Source organism: Hoplias malabaricus, chromosome 4, assembly GCF_029633855.1.
Source record: "Hoplias malabaricus isolate fHopMal1 chromosome 4, fHopMal1.hap1, whole genome shotgun sequence".
Taxonomy (NCBI): domain Eukaryota; kingdom Metazoa; phylum Chordata; class Actinopteri; order Characiformes; family Erythrinidae; genus Hoplias; species Hoplias malabaricus.
The window spans coordinates 68,821,559-68,837,419 of NC_089803.1; the positions used below are offsets into that span (position 1 = coordinate 68,821,559).

General features: G+C 44.6%; 1 protein-coding gene across 1 annotated transcript in view; it reads right to left on the reverse strand.

Annotated features, from left to right (window-relative positions):
• exoc4 (exocyst complex component 4) overlaps positions 1–15,861 on the reverse strand; it is a 253,279-nt gene that overhangs the window by 196,855 nt on the left and 40,563 nt on the right. The window lies entirely within an intron of this gene.

Below are 15,861 nucleotides of genomic sequence, written 5' to 3' on the forward strand. Positions count from 1 at the left end.
TACGCAAGACCAATCAACGAGCTCGCCCTAAATACACTGTGTACACTCCAAGTAATTTCCTACAATATCTTTGTTGAGATATGTTGGAAACACTGTTGTTTTACAAAACAATTTGGGTCGACTTACAGTACCACTGATGCCCACTGGGGGGGGGCTGCGACCCACAGGTTGAAAACCACTACTCTACAAGAAGTATCCATGTTTCTAATCTCAAACTGAATCTGCCTTAAACCGCCAAATGATCTGTGTGACCCGGATCAGTCACACCGAACAAATACATCTCCCCAGCTGTCCTTAACGTATCTGTCCAACTTGTCTCCATCCATTGCCACTTCCTCCTGCCCTGATTCCATTAAATTTGATTAAAACTGCAGACCCCAGTTCATAAATATCTCACTCAACTACAGCCAGAACCATTAAAGATGGGATCGACAGACGGAGGAGGTGGGGGAAAAAGTTGAGCCTAACTTTTCAACAAATTAGCTCCCCCATTTCTAAGTGCTCCATAATTTAGAGGGCCAATTTATGTGGTCTATTTGCGACCCGGTGTGCGAAACAAGTCCAAGTGTAGGGAAAAGAATGGCACGACAGATGGAAATACATCTGACTATTAATGGTGTAATTAAACCTGGAGAAGGGGGTCTCATCCATGGTCATCAACCATCCCTCAGTCCAGAGACAGCCCTATATGGGCCGGCCCAAAGCCGCCAGTTACAGTGGTGTCAGTGTATTAATTACTAATGACCATCTGATTCACTGACAGAGCGAGGCGAGAACATAGCTCCTCTGACTTAATTAAATGCCAGCAGTTGCCTGATGAAGGGGTTCCAGCCTACTTAAATTACATTAAGGAAGGAAGACTGGATTTAGTGGGAAATTAAGCAAGTGGTGACTGAAGTAGAAAGAAAGATAGAACGAGTAGAAAGGACACAACCGAGAGAGAGGGAGGCCGAAAGAGTGAGGATGAAGGAATGAGAGAGGAAGAAGAAGAAGAGGGTCAATCAGAAGGATGCATCAGAAAACAACAAAGTAAACTTAGCTGTGAAGAAGAGGCAAAAATCAATGGTGTTATTTCCCTGACAGACCAAACAAGTCTTAAACAAATCAACATAAAAGTATCAGTCCTTGAACTGATGCAAAGTTTAGAGTTTGTTTCCCCTCTGGCATTTCCATTAGCCAATAATTGTTTGACTCGCTAAAACTCAAGCTTGAACTTTGAGAACAGTGCTGAGTATTGACCCAACAGTCCTTCATTAACCAGACTCCAGGTATTCAAAATAGTATCCCTGGGTTATATTAATGCCATGCCTGCTTTGTGTATGGAAATGGAGAGACATTTCAGATAGAGAATACAGTTAATCTTCGTAAAGGTCAGAGAACATGCCAAAATCTAATTACAGCTGATTATAATATCCCTATTATACTTACTAAAATCGTCTCCCACTCAGCTATATAAAAGGTCATGAGTGTATCTAGACTTATGACTTAAAAATAGAGCCGCAACCCTGTCCTACAAAGTATTATCAGGAATCGTAGAGAAGAGGTTTGAATCCGGGAGATGTCTCAGCTGTCCAAGGCCCGGAGTCCTAGAGTGAACAAGTGACTTCGCCCTTTGGGTGGGCAGGACAGCCTCCTCTCCCCATCACTGCTCACACTGTGTTTGGACAATAAAAGGATCTTGGTATTTGGTTTTCACTTAATTGTTTACACTGCTGTTCTGATGATGCAGCACGGTTGTGGAGGAACACTGTTTTCATTTCACTGTGTACTGTGTAAGTAGCTGAAATGACAAAGTATCTTGCACTCTTGAATTTAAACTTGGCTAGTACAGAGGTCGTTCAGCTGATGTGACAGATCTGGACAGTTTACATTCTGCAACACACTAAACTGTTCAGTGGCTTTGCATCAGCAAGGGTGGCCACCACTGCCACCACCCCACCACCCTTCCTCATTTGGAGGACAACTTACCTTTATCAGTGGTAATACAAGATACTTTTAATTACGGCAGTCATTGTGTAATATATATATATATATATATATATATATATATATATATAAGATAAAAGAAACAATACAAAAATTAAAATTATAGAGAAGAGAAATGAATAGAGAAATGAAACGATTAAAAAAACATTTGCTTCTCGATATAGTTTAAAAAAAAAAAGAATTGCAGCTTGCCCTCTAGTTTCCTATTGCTCAAACCTCAGAGGTTTGCAAATCTGAGGAGTTACAGCTGATCTGTATTCATATGCAAAATCTGGAGCCTTTGAAAAGGCACTGAACATGACAGGTCATTTGACTGGGGCGCCCAAACCTTTGCATACAACTCGAAAAATGGCATAGTGTCCCTGTGACCAGAATCAGTCAAACTGAACAAGTGCATCTCCCCAGCTGTGCCAGCCATATCTCTCCAGCATGCCACAGAAGCATGCTAGCTTGAAAAGTAGCTGCGTAAAATGAATTCCAGATGGCTGCCACACTAGAAGAGGCCATTTGGTTGGAGCCAGGTATTTGGTTTTTACTGCCTGCATCACACGGAAAGTCATAGTGTGACCTTGTTTGTATAGGATCCAGGTGCAGGTGTTTCATACTCATAGACCCACAGTTCTATCCCTTCCTAACCTTCCCCGTGCTCTAGTTTAGTCAGACAGTAACAGATCAGTGGCCCACTGGGGTCAGAGCACAACACAACAACAAAACCACTTAGATATTTTATGTTCCAAGAGTGCCAATACGTGTCTGTGCAAAGCCAGAATATCAATGTTTTCCCATCACCTTTATCGACAATACCATGCCGTTAAATGTACTGGCTGGAGTCAGCAGTGACGAGGTTACTGTTCATCTCATGCGGCTTCAGGTAAACATTAAAACTCAGCGAAGCCTTCCCCTCTCTGATCTACTTGTGATTCACTATAAAGGTCCATTAGTTAGGACAACAGTGAACATCCGCTCAAGCCCCATTCGAGAGAAAAGCAATCACAAAGAGCTCATAAACATCCCCACGGCTGAAAGGCATCAGAAATTACCGCTCTGGACATCAAGGAAGTGGCCAGAGCCTTTTGAATCCCCTCTGTCTTTGTACGTTCACTTTTGCAAACCCCAGTTAAGATGGAGGGTTTTAGAAGTGGCTAGTTTTAACACTAGGGGGAAAAAAAGAAAAGGAAAAGAAAAATCAATATTCATGGCCACTTCCAAGAAAAGAGCAGCATCAAACAGGGCAGGGGAAGGAGAGGGAGAGGAACAGCAAATGGTTTTTCACACCAGATAATAAACAGACAGTTCAGTGGCTGGTTTGTGATGTGTGATGAACAATGTGTATCCGCATGGGTGGGTGTGTTTGTGTGTGCCATATATACACACATAACATTAAAACCAATATTGCGTAGATCCCCTTGTGCCTTCAAAACAGTTCTGCCACATCGTGCAATGGACTCCACAAGACCTCTGAAGGCGTCCTGTGTTATCTGGCACCAAGACATCTGCAGGAGATCCTTCTGATCATCAAAGTTGTTATGTGATTCTTCCCACAGGTGTACACTCAGACTGAGGCCGAGTCAACACCTTGCAGTCTTTGTCCCCAAGACAACAACCCCAAGACCCCAGCAAGGTCTCCCAGCAGAACATCACACAGCCTCCGCCAGCTTGCCTTCTTCCCATTGCTCGTCTTGACACCATCTCTTCTCTTTTTGAGTCCAACCGACTCAAAAATAACACCAGTCTAGCTCATGTCTAATGAGCAGCCTTTACCAGTACCTCTGCTCCACACTGCGGCCTATGACTGGAAGTGGTGTCCTTTAGTGATCAATATCATCTCTGCCTTTTCTTCTGTCCATAAAATCTTCGGGTATTTATTGGCCCAAACGTATTCACTCCTGGCCATGCCTTCTTTACCTTGGCATTGTTGGTTAACACTTGGCACCTTGTACTTTGGGACACTCCACGTAGTTCGCTGCTCTGGAATATGGTACCACTGGAGGATAATGTGCTCCAGGTGGCTTTGGGTTTATTTCTTCTCAAGTCATTTGCTGTAATTTGGAACCAATTCTTGACGCTATCGACTATTCACAATAAAAACGTGCCAGGTATCATTCATCTAAAAGCTATTTTACTATTTACAATTTACACTGTACAATACAATTTACAAAATCTCTTTTGTTTTGGCCAATTTTACTCATAGTTTATAGTTATTCACACCTGAATTCAAGTTGTTAATCACAGTACGCTTCTATCCAACACCTTAAACAAACTGATATAACCTGAAAATGATTAAACCCTATAAGAATTAAAGTTTATAGTTGGAAAATGGTGCATAGAAAAGATTAGAATAATGGCTTACACACTCCTATAAAAATATCTCTATAAACCCACTCATCGTTTAGCACATTAACTCCACGCTCAGCAGTTTCCAATAAGCAGAAAATACTACCAAACAAAAAGGGAGTGGCTTCAGGTACAAACCCAGGCCACGGTTAATCAAAGCACACCTAAAAAAGCTCCAGACCCTTGTCTGCCTTGTTGAGGCGTGCTTAACTTAATGAGCGCAGAAAAGCAGCTCTCTTCCTGTCTATTAGCCAACAAATCAGGCTAATTAAAGAAGTGCAGGGGCAATGAAGGAGGTTCAGGTGGGCACCTGCGCTCTTAACATCAACTGCTACTGGTGCATTAAGGAATTAAAGAAATAAACAAGGCTTCCTCCTACTCCAGCTAATGCCAGGTTGAACAGGAAGGAGGACTACGTTCTTTTCTCCTTGAGACTTTGAAGTCTTCCTTTGACAGCATCATCCCTGAGAACTTTGAGAGAGAACCCAAATCAAACCGTATCAATAAACCTCTTCCATTTTGATAAACCTCTTCGTGATGTGATGTCATTTTTTTCTCCCAAGCGTGTGAGAAAAAGGTTCGGTGACCTCTGTTGCAAATTGACAAGTGGGTGACTCCAGCATGCCAGAGGAAACGTTACTCAAGGTGACGAAAGGAGTGGGGCATGCAAAGTAAAAGAAAATAAAGGTACGTAGAAAATATGGGAGGCCAAAGAGGACATAGGATACAAACCGTGGCCTGACACAAGGGAAATTATATCACAATATTTGCATTTTACTGCTGTGATAGTTCCATATGTAACTACCGTATCTCCACACAGAACACATGCACGACCACACATTCCACTTTTATAGTATATATTATATTATATTATATATATATTATTATATATAATATTATTATTATATATATATATATATATATATATATATATTTATACACACTTAAAAATAAAGGTGGTACAAAAGGTTATTTGAGTGATTTCATAGACGAACCACTTTTGCTAGTGATTGAGAGTGTATTAATATGTAGTTTTAGTTTTTGGTTTTTTTTTATTGCTATCTTAATTATTTCTGTTGAATAAAATGAAATTTGTCATTTTTAATACTACACGACAATGTTAAAAGAGTATGACTGTCACACCTTGGCTCTGTCCTGTTTGGTGTTCCCACCATGTGCTTACTTGCATATGGCTGTGTTTGTTTTTTGTTTCTGTCTCCACCCTAGTCCTGCCCTAGCTCCTCCCCCTCATTATCTATTCCGGGTGTCCCTTGTCAGGCTCCTTTGTGTTACTTCCTGTTTGTTGGACATTCGGTTTGATTCCATTTGGTTTGCTCTCTCCTTGTTCCTCTTTTGGTTGTCTCGTTTGTTCCATGATTTCCTTCTCTTCGCTTTGTCTGTCAGTACCAGTTTACTCTGTTTACCTCTGTCTCCAAGTTCCTCTGTTTAGCTTTCTGTGTCCAAGTTTAATCTTCTTAGCTCTCCATGTCCAGGTGTGGTCTTGTTTAAATGTGTGTTCAAGTCTAGTCTGTTTAGCTCCTTTGTCTAAGTCTCAGTTTAGCTCCCTGTGTATTGTCTCTTTGTCCATATCTATCTGTTTTGTTATCTCTTGTTGTTCAAATAAAGTTTGTATTACAGCGTTTGCCTCCACCTCCGTCAGTCCGCCCCCAGTCCTTACAATGACAAAAGTGCCAGAGAATGTTAGAATTTTGAATTACAAATACATTTTACACAAAAATGCTTTATTAGCTTATTTTTTATCTTTGTATATTTCTTTATATGGACATGTAACCCACTAATTTCCCATTGGGGATTAATAAAATGTTATCTTATCTGAACACAATTAAACCTGATGTGAAGTGAACTGGACAAATGTCAGACGAATGATTTGAGCTCCAGAAAGTCCTAGACACAGTCATGATTGGGTAACCATTTAGATTAATACACAATTCATGCAATTAATTGCACAGCCCCTGTGTGTACACACACAATCAAGACCATGACTGGAGGGCACCCTGAAGCGTATCCAGCTACGTCAGAAATGTGCCATCAGTCTTGAAACCGTAATACACTCTTCCCCCACACACACATAACAAGAGATAATAAAAAGGGACGATTAATCATGTACTATCGATTACACAGCACTTCTCAACGTCCTGCTCTGAAAGCCTAATATGCAAATATGACACCTCAGGCAGGGTGCTGAAATGACATGTTGATTAAAATGTTAAAGCAGCAACAAAGAAGTGTGGGCCCGTCGTCTTTAATTAAAACCAATCACTGTCTCCTGGCTGCATTCTGGCGGTTCGCTTTGGCTTGTTGTCACTTCACTGCCACTGGCACCGAAGAGCGCTTGAATATTTAAACAGCCATGTTTAGTGCATGCCGCGTCTCAGCACACAATGCATTCTCTGTATCTGAGGGATATTAGTTACAGCTCTCATCATGGGCTTGACGATGCAACATTACGCCTTAAATCATTTCAGCGGATGGATACACTCTGCTTGTGGAACCTGGAGCTGCAAGAAAGCAAACCTTTCTAGTATTTCACCCTCATGGAAATTAAATATTACTTTCAATTATGGAAATTAAAGGTATTGTTACATTCTGCACTGTATTCCTAATTATAAACAGCATTAGGTTTTCAGTACCAGCAACTTAGAGACATACACACCATATGCAAATGATATACACTAAAGTTTCTATAGCCCTAAGCTTCCATAATCAGTGAATGCAGCTATTTGTTTTTTTAAAAGGGGCATATTATGAAACGTATCCCTTTTTTAGTGGATTAGCCCATCAACCAACACACTCTGAAATTAAAACAACCCGGTCAGGTTTTTGCGGGCTTTCCAAATCAGAAAACGTGGGACAAACATCATCCGTTCAGATATTGCGCGATCAAGTGTAGACATGAACTGAGAACTGTCCTGCCCCTTGTCTGAGTCTCTCACAGCGCTTCACCTGTGTTTATGTGACAGCGCAAAGATGTGGTTAAACAGAGCTATACAAGCGCATGCGGAGAAATAAGAGCACTGAGTAAGAACTGAAAAAACAAGAACAGAGAATAAAGAGAACTGAGTGAAAATGGCTAAAAAGACAGAGCTTTTGCTCCTCGCTCCTTACTGCTGTGAGCTCAGGGGTCGGGGCGAACAGTAAGCAGCTCATTATTATTTAAACGGGATAGTTGCGTTTTGAACAGAAATGTTTAGACAGTTCCCGCTACGGGTGACTGACTGTAAGGAGTGTGGTGTGTTCTCTCTGTGTCTGCGTGGGTTTCCTCTGGGTGACTGTCTGTGAGGAGTGTGGTGTGTTCTCCCTGTGTCTGCGTGGGTTTCCTCCGGGTGACTGTCTGTGAGGAGTGTGGTGTGTTCTCCCTGTGTCTGCGTGGGTTTCCTCTGGGTGCTCCAGTTTCCTCCCACAGTCCAAAAACACACGTTGGTAGGTGGATTGGCGACTCCAAAAGTGTCCGTAGGTGTGAGTGTGTGTGTTTGTGAGTGAATGTGTGAGTGTGTGTGTTGCCCTGTGAAGGACTGGCGCCCCCTCCAGGGTGTATTCCCGCCTTGCGCCCAATGATTCCTCTGGACCCACCGCGACCCTGAACTGGACAAGGGTTGCAGATAATGAATGAATGTATGAATGTTTAGACTGGGGGAGAACGCTGCTGTGGGTTTTAATCCTTGTGGTATTTAGAACAAAGCAGCTCACAATTGTTTTACGGACACCCAGATCTGTATTCACTTGTGGAAAAGGGGGAGCTTATGTACCATACCATGTACCCCAACTGTGAACACAGATGTTCAGTTGCTCACACGTGAGAGGTATTCTCCATAGCAAAGTGGAAAAAAATAAAATAAAAACATCCATGTGATTCTCTGGACCAGTTGGCATCTAATTCTCACAGAAACTAGAAATCGAGCTTTCCCAGGGATTTCAGTAAATGGGACAAGCTACCGATTAACATCTTTGATTTCAGAATGAATGTTAAATGAGCAGTAATCCACAAAACTTCGGTCGTACAGGGTACGAGATGACCACGGTAATGTATCCGTAATGAAGAGATTGTGCCAGTTAATAACAGTTATTAAATATCATTCAGAGGCAACGACCAAACTGCACTCATGGTCCACAGCTGAGTCGTATAAAGACAAACGACAGAGGACAGAGCCAGCAGGTTTGCATGGTTTCTAATCTAATATGAATCTAATGGCTCTCATTCGGAACATGATTGGTGGTGATGACTGCGTAAAGACACCTAAGGTAGTTAACCATAATATGTTCAGTAATTTATCTAATAAACAAGCCAACTCCCTCAGCTCCTTGCCATGTTTCAAAGAGAGAATGAGCCACAGACAGCCATTTTTTTTTCAGCTAAATCCTTAGCATCTTCCAGCTCCAACGTAAGCCCATTTGCAACTGCCTGTCAAACAATCTTCATGGAAAAATCTTTGTGGTAGACAACACATCCCACCGCTCTATACTGTCTGTTAAGCACGTCTCTGACTCATTGAGTCTGTATTGGGAGGTCGCTGCTTAGAAGGTCTCATTAACATCAGGCCATTAGAATTCCAGTCAGCACCATCCTGAACGGCCAGTACAGGCCAAGCCATTAGAGAGAGCCACGCCACAACAGAATGCGTGATTACTGCCGTAATTAATGAACTTCGAGAGCTGCGCTTTTCAAAAGCAACCAGCGAGACTTCACAGTATAGCCTGAGGAACACGGGGCACCGAGTTTCCAAAGACTGAAAACATACCGCACAATGCCGCAATCATTTAACTCGGCGGGGAGCTCTCCCGAGACTGGGAGCACCACGCCGACTTTAGCCATTTACAACACATCATTTAGACTAAAATACAATAGGGCATTTAATTCTCACTTGTCTTGTTTATACTCCGAATAAGAAAGGTGCTTGGACTTTCCTGCTCACAGGTCTTCTCACGTAATGGAAGACAAACTACTATTAGGCCAAGGACAAGTACAGACAACAGGTAAACAAATGGCATGACACACCCCAATCTGACCTCACGATGTTCCATTCACTCCGTGACGATCAAGGGGACTGGCAACTTTCGGAGATGGGCGCATACACACTCTCAAAGCCCTTTTGGACGAAATGAACTCTGGATCTTAAGCTGGCTGCGTTCAGGATTATTAGAAGCTTATTACTAGGGCACTCCAGTGAAGCAGCTTGAGTTTGCACCAGATCTGATGGGAACCAATGCTGCACACGGACAGAGTCAGGAAAATGTAGGGAATGTAAATATAAGGAACAGACCCAGCATTCTCTTGTATACTTCCTGCCTCTGTGCTCTTTCTTGGGCCTTCTTAGCTTGACACGCGTACGGACGTCATCGCAGTTCATGCTGCAGAACCTGATGACGGAACCTATTAATATTGGTGGAAATGCGCAGAAGCTTTCAAAATTAGGTCTGTGAACTGGAACAGAACTCATCCCTCCTTCATGGAAAAGGGCTCCCATGGGCATTAATGAGACGACCATCTTTTCAGCATCAGCTTTGGAAGGTTCCTCTATCCTCAGATGCCGTGTGAACAGAGCACATGTAAAAGGTCAAATCAAAGCACAACTAGATGCAGGAGTGACCGAGTCAGTCCATTAATGAAAAGATGAAGAGATAAAACCAGAATTTAAATCAATGTGTATACAATCCCCTGCTCATTAAGTTCACTACAGACATCCAGATGTTGATCGAGGCAAGGTTTGAGTTGTGGTCGACGTCTTCTGGTGGAAGGTCCGTTATAAGAGGTGTGCTTATATCACAACAGCAAACAAGCAATGCAAGTTGCCAAATTCATTTTCAGTATATACACACCTAAATAGTGTTCTCAATATTTACATGCCACCTGATTTCTCACCGACACAGTGCTATTGTTTACTAGTTTTTAAATTCAAATGTACAAAACATTCATTCATTATCTGTAACCCTTATCCAGTTCAGGGTCGCAGTCGGTCCAGAGCCTACCTGGAATCATTGGGTCGAAGGTAGGAATACACCCTGGAGAGGGCGCCAGTCCTTCACAGGGTAACACACACACTCCCCTACGGACACTTTTGAGTTACCAATCCACCCACCAACGTGTGTTTTTGGACTGTGGGAGAAAACCGGAGCACACGGAGGAAACCCACGCGGACACAGGGAGAACACACCACACTCCTCACAGACAGTCACCCGGAGGAAACCCACACCACACTCCTCACAGACAGTCACCCGGAGGAAACCCACACCACACTCCTCACAGACAGTCACCTGGAGGAAACCCACGCAGACACAGGGAGAACACACCACACTCCTCACAGACAGTCACCCGGAGGAAACCCACACCACACTCCTCACAGACAGTCACCTGGAGGAAACCCACGCAGACGCAGGGAGAACACACCACACTCCTCACAGACAGTCACCCGGAGGAAACCCACGCGGACACAGGGAGAACACACCACACTCCTCACAGACAGTCACCTGGAGGAAACCCACGCAGACACAGGGAGAACACACCACGCTCCTCACAGACAGTCACCCGGAGGAAACCCACGCAGACACAGAGAGAATACACCACACTTCTCACAGACAGTCACCCGGAGGAAACCCACACAGACACTGCGAGGAGTGTGGTGTGTTCTCTCTGTGTCTGTGTGGGTTTCCTCCGGGTGACTGTCTGTGAGGAGTGTGGTGTGTTCTCTCTGATAGTCACCCGGAGGAGGACTCGAACCCACATCCTCCAGGACTACCTGCTAACAGAAATAACTGTTAAAGAAACATGATACGTCATAATTTATGACTGCATTCACAACAGTGCAAGCTGCACGTTACATAGTCCCTAGATCATAATTACTGTCTGAAAGGATTAAATACTTGGTTGATAAATGCCTAACCATTGCTTCTTGTTCTCCATGGACACGTGGATCTACAAGCTAATGGAGCACCAGATTGCAGAGACGCACCAAAATAGGAACTGTGGCCTGATGCCAATGCCAATATATTTCCTCCACTTATCTTCAAAAGCAGTGAGTAACAGCTAAACCTTAATTAACTGTACATCTACCTGGAATAACATTTCAGATTAGTATAATATTTCATACTGTAGATTACAGTCATGTAAACGAATCTTAGGAATTTCAGCAGAGTTGCCCAGCAGTGCCACAATGAACCTTAGTTATCTGCAGAGAGGATTCTGATATCATCACACATCCCTAATAGATCTTGTTCCAGTTAAACCTGGGAATGTTTACAGTTTACCCTGGGGGTAGAAATATAATTTTCTACTTGATGAAAACTTAAAGAAGATAGTCACCTCAAGTGAGGCATTAATCAGTTACTGAATCCAAAAACAAACAAACAAACAAAATATTATTTGTTCATATTTAGCAGCCAAGGTCTCAGGGTCGGGCGGCACGATGGTGCAGCAGGTAGGTCTTGCAGTCACACAGCTCCAGGGACCTGGAGGTTGTGGGTTTGATTCCTTCTCCGGGTGAATATCTGTGAGGAGTTTGGTGTGTTCTCCCTGTGTCTGTGTGGGTTTCCTCCAGGTGACTGTCTGTGAGAAGTGTGGTGTGTTCTCCCTGTGTCTGCGTGGGTTTCCTCCGGGTGACTGTCTGTGAGGAGTTGGTGTGTTCTCCATGTGCCTGTGTAGGTTTCCCCCGGGTGACTGTCTGTGAGGAGTGTGGTGTGTTCTCCCCGTGTCCGCATGGGTTTTCTCCGGGTGACTGTCTGTGAGGAGTGTGGTGTGTTCTCCCTGTGTCTGCGTGGGTTTCCTCCGGGTGACTGTCTGTGAGGAGTTGGTGTGTTCTCCCTGTGTCTGTGTGGGTTTCCTCCGGGTGACTGTCTGTGAGGAGTGTGGTGTGTTCTCTCTGTGTCTGCGTGGGTTTCCTCTGGGTGACTGTCTGTGAGGAGTGTGGTGTGTTCTCCCTGTGTCTGCGTGGGTTTCCTCCGGGTGACTGTCTGTGAGGAGTTGGTGTGTTCTCCGTGTCTGTGTGGGTTTCCTCCAGGTGACTGTCTGTGAGTAGTGTGGTGTGTTCTCCCCGTGTCCGCATGGGTTTTCTCCGGGTGACTGTCTGTGAGGAGTGTGGTGTGTTCTCCCTGTGTCTGCGTGGGTTTCCTCCAGGTGACTGTCTGTGAGGAGTGTGGTGTGTTCTCCCTGTGTCTGCGTGGGTTTCCTCCGGGTGACTGTCTGTGAGAAGTGTGGTGTGTTCTCCCTGTGTCTGCGTGGGTTTCCTCCGGGTGACTGTCTGTGAGAAGTGTGGTGTGTTCTCCCTGTGTCTGCGTGGGTTTCCTCCGGGTGACTGTCTGTGAGGAGTTGGTGTGTTCTCCCTGTGTCTGCGTGGGTTTCCTCCGGGTGACTGTCTGTGAGGAGTGTGGTGTGTTCTCCCCGTGTCCGCATGGGTTTTCTCCGGGTGACTGTCTGTGAGGAGTGTGGTGTGTTCTCCCTGTGTCTGCGTGGGTTTCCTCCTGGTGACTGTCTGTGAGGAGTTGGTGTGTTCTCCCTGTGTCTGCGTGGGTTTCCTCCGGGTGACTGTCTGTGAGGAGTGTGGTGTGTTCTCTCTGTGTCTGCGTGGGTTTCCTCCGGGTGACTGTCTGTGAGGAGTGTGGTGTGTTCTCTCTGTGTCTGCGTGGGTTTCCTCCGGGTGCTCCGGTTTCCTCCCACAGTCCAAAAACACACATTGGTAGGTGGTTTGGGAACTCAAAAATGTCCGTAGGACATGAGTGTGTGTGAGTGTGTGTGTTGCCCTGTGAAGGACTGGCGCCCCCTCCAGGGTGTATTCCTGCCGTGCACCCAATGATTCCAGGTAGGCTCTGGACCCCCCGTGACCCTGAAATGGATAAACGGTTACAGATAATGGATGGATGGATGGGTCTCAGGGTCCAAAGTCTGTGAGAACTGTGTTGTGTTCTCTCTGTGTCTGTAAGGGTTTCCACAGTCCAAACACAAATGTTGGTAGCTGTACAACAGGTGTGGGTGTGTGATGGACGATATTTAGCAGGATTCAAATGTTATACTGGAAATGTGTAATATCTGGCGTTTGTACCCGAACCCGTTTTGGTGGCTCCACAAGCATTAGACAATCACCAACAGGAAAAAACATTTCATTCACCATTTGAATGAATACTGACTACCAGATCTGGCCTTCAATCTAGAAACATCCAATTTCCCTTTTAGCTAAAGCCCAAGTAAACCTACTGCTCCCCAAATATGCCCTGTTATACTCTGGGCCTCCCATGTTTTCTCACTTGTCTGTCAAACCACCGTCTACACTTGAGACATCCACCATAATATTTCCATAGCCACTCATATTTCGGCAACTTTTACAAGACAATCCTTCCACTGTTCACACTCATAAAGCACCAGAACTCTTTCAGAGCAAGAGCAAAAGTCAAAGACAGGTTTAACACTGAAAACGAATGTTCCCTCATCTCTTAAAGGACACAGAGTACAGTTAAGAGAATGGACATAGCTCACAAGGCAATGTGAAAGAAGCAGGAAATTGATCACGTTTTTCTCTTGTCTGTCCAGCCAAAACTGTCATGTCTCCTGTTCGGTAGAAAAGGTCAACTCTCTTCTTCCTGTTCTCTGGAGGGGTAATGAGAGAAGCCTAAGCCAGAGTGAGGGGCAAAATTAAAGTTCAGGGAACCAAGAAAGATAGAGAGCGAGAGATAACAAGATTCCATCTATGCTCCAGAAGAACAAGACCATAGCAATATCCTTAGCATTTTTATTGTGCCTATTTTTCATTCTCACCGGTGACAGCTTTCCTCTCAAACTAGAGCTCGATGGACTCAGAAGCTGAGAGAGGAACAGTGAGTCTGACTCTCACATCCTGACCACATTTAGATCACATTCACACTGGGGAAGTTTGGCTCAATTAAAGTGAACCCTGGTAAAGTGGCTCTGGGAAAGAACCACGTACCACAGTTTCAACAAATGGTGGTACGTGCCAAATAAGTGAATCAAAATCCACTGGGGAGTAAAAATATACAGTTAGAAAGGTCTGTGGATATGGTCCAAGTTCATTCATTCATTCATTATCTGTAACCCTTATCCAGTTCAGGGTCGCGGTGGGACCAGAGCCTACCTGGAATCATTGGGCGCAAGGCGGGAATACACCCTGGAGGGGGCACCAGTCCTTTACAGGGCAACACACACTCACACATACGGACACTTTTGAGTCGCCAATCCACCTATTAACGTGTGTTTTTGGACTGTGGGAGGAAACCCACGTGGACACAGGGAGAACACACTGCACTCCTCACAGACAGTCACCCGGAGCGGGAACCGAACCCACAACCTCCAGGTCCCTGGAGCTGTGTGACTGTGACACTACCTGCTGCACCACCGTGCCTATGGTCCAAGTTACTGCTGCCAAATTTATATCACATAATTCATGCAATCATTTGTTCATTTTTGTTTCTTCTCCATATGCCTTTGGTTCACATGTTTTGCTTCAGATCCCATGTCAAAAATGTCAGTGTGAACGCTAAGCGAATCATAAAAATAATAAAAATTAATGCCTCATGAAATTAATTAACTCAAGACTTTTAATTAAATAAATACACTTTTCTTCACAACAGGCACCAGAGCTGCTCTTACTCTTTCCTTCGTCTTCCATGCTGTGAGATAACTGAACTACTTCTGCCAATACATCACTATCAAAACCAGGGCAGCCCAGTATCGGGTTCTCTCCCATTAAAAGCATAAGGGCATGTCCTCTAGGAGGTACAAAATTAGAATTAGAATCACTTTATTGGCCACTGTGCTTGCACAGAGAGGAATCTGTTCTCTGCATTTAACCCAATCCTTGCAGTGAAACACGCTAGTGAACACTAGGGGGCAGTGAGCACAAATGCCCAGAGTGGCAGGCAGTCCTGGCCATGGCGCTTGGGAAGCAGTTGGGGGTTAGGTGCCTTGCTCAAGGGTCATGACCTGGGGATCGAACCGGCAACCTTCCGGTTACAAGTCCAGTTCCCTAACCACCAGGCCATAGATGCCCCATATATGGACCTCCTTCTTCTCCCAATGGCACCTACAAAACAGCATCTTCCCAAGGTGCTCTTACACTCCCCTCATTCTCATTCTCGAGAGATCAGCTCTATGCCTTCTCCTAGGCCGGATAAGATTGGGATTGTGCTGGACCGGAATTGGCAAGCCTGCCACAACCTGAGGCACTTTCAGAAGAGGCGTGTGTGCTTGATCGCCAGGCGGAGCATGTACTTGCCATGCTGTCTCTGTCACTTACAGCCTGAAGAAGAGGGGAGAACGAGGGACCGGGAAGACAGGAAGCTTTTTCGAAAGGAAACAATCGGAGGGGAAAATAATAACACGAATGACTGAATATAAAAAAGCTCATCTCCCATTATGAGGATTCTAATCAAGAGATTACATTATCTCTCATCGCAGCCACGGGGGAGGATGCGCAGCCCCTGGTGACGGCTGGGTTTAGGCTGTGCACAGAACTGCACCGGGGACTTAATGGGATCCATTTCAGCAAAAAGCAGAGAGAGATTCAGCGTCGGAAAAGAGAAAAG